The sequence below is a fragment of the Arachis ipaensis genome, chromosome B06 (assembly GCF_000816755.2).
Source record: "Arachis ipaensis cultivar K30076 chromosome B06, Araip1.1, whole genome shotgun sequence".
Taxonomy (NCBI): Eukaryota; Viridiplantae; Streptophyta; class Magnoliopsida; order Fabales; family Fabaceae; genus Arachis; species Arachis ipaensis.
The window spans coordinates 12,427,574-12,431,682 of NC_029790.2; positions in this window are offsets into that span (position 1 = coordinate 12,427,574).

Sequence of the window (4,109 nt, forward strand, 5' to 3'; positions counted from 1 at the left end):
GGGAGCATCACATGTTTTCTCGGTTCTCCTCCTTTGAGTCTATTCCTCCTACTCAGTCACCTTTTTTCACTAACCCCAATGTTGATCTTTTTCCTAGTGATGATTCTACAGGTTCTATCTTGGGTCACCCTCCACAGCCTCCTGTTCTTTCGCCTTCTCCATCTCCCGATGATTCCAGACCGGATGACGCTCCTACTCCTACCGTCATGCCTCTTCCTTCCACTCGCTGTTCCAGGGTGAGAAATCCACCTCCTCATCTTCTTGATTATCATTATTTTTCTACTATTCTTCATCAACATGAACCTAAGTCATTCAGAGAAGCATCCACAAATCCAACTTGGCAACAAGCAATGCAGGAAGAAATACAGACACTTGAAAAAGCACACACTTGGGACTTGGTTGATTCTCCTTCTAATCAAGAAGTTGTGGGAAGCAGATGGGTATACAAGATCAAGACTCGCTCTGATGGTTCTATTGACCGTTATAAGGCACGACTAGTTGCTCAGGGTTGTACGCAAGAGTATGGTATTGACTATGAAGAGACTTTTGCTCTTGTTGCTCGTCTCACATCTGTTCGAGCTCTTCTTGCCATTACTGCGGTCAAAAAATGGTCTCTCAGTCAGATGGATGTGAAAAATGCTTTTCTTAATGGCGATTTGAAACAGCAGATCTATATGAAACCCCCTCTGGGTTATTCTTGTCCTTCTGGAAAAGTTTGTCTACTTCGCAAGGCACTCTATGGGTTTAAGCAAGCTCCTCGTGAATGGTTTGACAAGTTCAGCACTACCATATGCGGTCTTGGTTTCACTTGCAGTCCTCATGAGAATGCTCTCTTTATTCATAAAAGTGACCGTGGAGTTGTTCTTCTACTTCTGTATGTTGATGACATGATCATTACTGGAGATGATACTGATGGCATCTCTGATCTTAAGGCGTCCCTTCAGTGTACTTTTGAGATGAAAGATCTTGGTTCTCTCAGCTATTTCCTTGGTCTAGAAGTCATATCCACCGATGATAACATCTATCTCTCTCAAGCTAAATATGCTTCAGATCTTCTTGCTCGAGCCGGGATTACAGATAGTCGCACTGAGTCTACTCCTCTTGAGCCTAATGTTCGATTTACTCCTATGGATGGTACTGTTTTGGATAATCTTACTCTCTATCGACAGCTAGTTGGAGGACTTGTCTACTTAACTGTCACCCGACCAGACATCGCCTATCCAGTTCATGTACTTAGCCAGTTTTTGTCAGCTCCTCGTACTACTCACTATGCAGCAGTTCTTCGCGTTCTTCGCTACATCAAAGGCACTCTATTTCATGGCCTTTATTTTTCTGCCCATTCCTCTTTGTCCCTTCAGGCATACTTCGATGCTGATTGGGCTGGTGATCCCACTGATCGTCGTTCTACTATTGGTTACTGTTTGTTTCTTGGCGACGCTCTCATTTCTTGGTGTGCTAAGAAGCAAACGTTCACTGCTAGATCAAGCACAGAAGCTGAGTACCGTGCCCTCGCTGACACTACTGCTGAGGTTATCTTGATTCGTTGGCTTCTCAAAGATTTGGATGATCCTCAGTCGTCCCCTACTGATATTTTTTGTGACAACTGCAGTGCTATTCAGATTGCCCATAATGATGTCTTTCATGAACGCACCAAACACATTGAGATTGATTGTCACTTTGTTCGGCAACATATCCTTATTGATGCTGTTCGACTCATTGCTGTTGGAACACTGGATCATACTGCTAATATTTTCACGAAAGCTCATCACCCAACTCGTTTCCGGACTTTGTTATCCAAACTCAAGATGGTATCCTTAGCTCCCACTTGAGTTTGAGGGGGGATGTTAGAGAATCACTAGAGAATCATTAGAATTATTTTAGATCAGTTAGTATCGTTTATATTTATATAGCATATCTGTATATTAATTGTAGGATTCTATGCTTTTATTACTTTGATTCTTCTGGCACCTATATATACCCCTTGTACATTATACTTTTGATCAGACTGAATAATACACTCTTCAGATTACTCTCTCAGTCTCTTGTTTCTAACACTGGAAAAAACCACTACACACGATGAAGATGTCAGGGAGTCTCCTGATGAAAAACAGGAAAAAATCAAAGAAAAGAATATTGAGGTGAATAACTAGAAATTCAGAGGGAACCATTGGAGGTGGGATGGGATGCGGTGGTAATGATGCCACATGGACTACGGGAGGCAGAGCATGACAAGGATAGAAAGGTATTTGCTGTTGAGGATTTGGATGAGTGGCATGAGGGTTTTCTGAAAACGCGAACGGATAATCCTTTTATGTATCCGGCAGTTATGGTGAGTGCAGAATCTATGGGATCTCAAACAATCAGCAACGAAGAAATCTCTGAAAGAACAGAGACTTGGGAATACGGGGGTAAATGGAAAGAAGGGGTTGATCTGGTGTTGAACAAAAGTTCAGTTGGGGCTGAATTGAAGCATATAAGGCCCAATATATTAGTGGGGTTTGGCGGCGAAGTGGCTATGTGGTGCGGCGGAGAGTACGGCATTATGCGTTTTAAAAGGGCCTCCTTGCTGGCTGCTGCGGGCAACGGTGATGAGAGGGGCGTGGCTAGTCATGGAGTTTGCGGGGTTGATGCCACGGTGAACATTGCCGATGAGGCAAATTTGGGAGCAGTATGGAAGGCAGCTGCTAGTGGCAGAGGTGATAATGTAAGCACTGAACTTGATGGCGTGGAGGGCAGGGAGGAGCGTGAAGTCCCTTATACACTCGACGAGCAGAATTAAGTCGGAAAAGAGATTGGCGGAGGTACGAAGAATTGTTCGAACAACACAACGGAAAAAAACATTCCACCAGGTATAGTTAATGAGATCCACGCTAGTTTGGACGAGAGTGGTAAGCAGCATGTTGGCATATGTCTGATGAGGGGTGATGCAGTGTAAGATTCAGATTTAGAGGATGAGAATACAATAGTGCAGGAAATTGGGTTGGATGATGAAAGGGTTGTAAGGAACTTGGAAGATTCAGAGGACTCAGAGCAGGATGCAGATGGTGAAACTAATCGAGATGAACATGGAGGAAGTTGGGATAAAGATATGGCTGAAAATAGGGCTGCTTGGGATTTGGTTGTCGAATCAGGAGCTGTTTTATATGACTAGGATGAGGACATTATGGCTATTCTCCAAGCTCAGAATGAAGTATTGGCACAAAAAAGAAGGCAAGCAAAACAGAAAGAGAAAGAAAGAAGGTGCCGCGCTAAAAACTGAAATAAGGTGTGTAATAAAATTTTTAAATGATTTTAGTTTGTGGAATATGAGAGGTTTAGGGGGTGTTGGAAAGTGAAAAATGGTAAAAAAATTTAAGAGTAAAAATAATGTGAATATATTAGGATTGATAAAGACAAAGAAGGAGGTGATTTCTAAGTTTGATGTAGTGCAATTTTAGGGTAATGATACGGTGAGTTTGGAATTTGTGGGATCGAAAGGTACTTCTGGAGGTTTATTAATAATGTGGGATGTTATTATGTTTAGGTTGAGTAATTGTTACAAAGGGGAGAGATGATTGTGTATAGAAGGGGAATTGACAAATAATAATTTTATTTATGCTGTTTGCTTGGTGTATGGTGCGCATACAAGGGAAGAGAAGCTTGTTGTGTAAGAAGAGTTGAGTTTTTTATCGGAAATATGCCAAGTTTTTCTTTGCTATATAGGTGTCTTCAATGAGGTTGTGCAGTTGGAAGAAAGAAAAGGTGCTAATGTGTTAACAGCTTTATCGAACTGGTGGATATAGAGTTGAATGATCGTAAGTTTACGTGGTTCAGGGGGTCAATCGTGTATTCAAATTAATAGAATATTGGTGAGTTTGGTTTCATTGTTATCATTTGGAGCACTTGGTTGAAAAGGAAGGACAGAATTTTCAGGAATCAAGAATCAGGTATTGCAGAAGTAGTTAATAGGTCGATTAAGAGTTACAAAGAGTGGAGTGATATTTGATCTTTTGGGTTGTTGATGGCTTTTGTCGAAGATAATTAGACTGTTGAGACGTTCATGCTTCACCTTGTTGTGTTGAGCTTTTTATTTTAAAAAAAAAAAAAAAAAAAAAAAAGAGTGTTTTTTT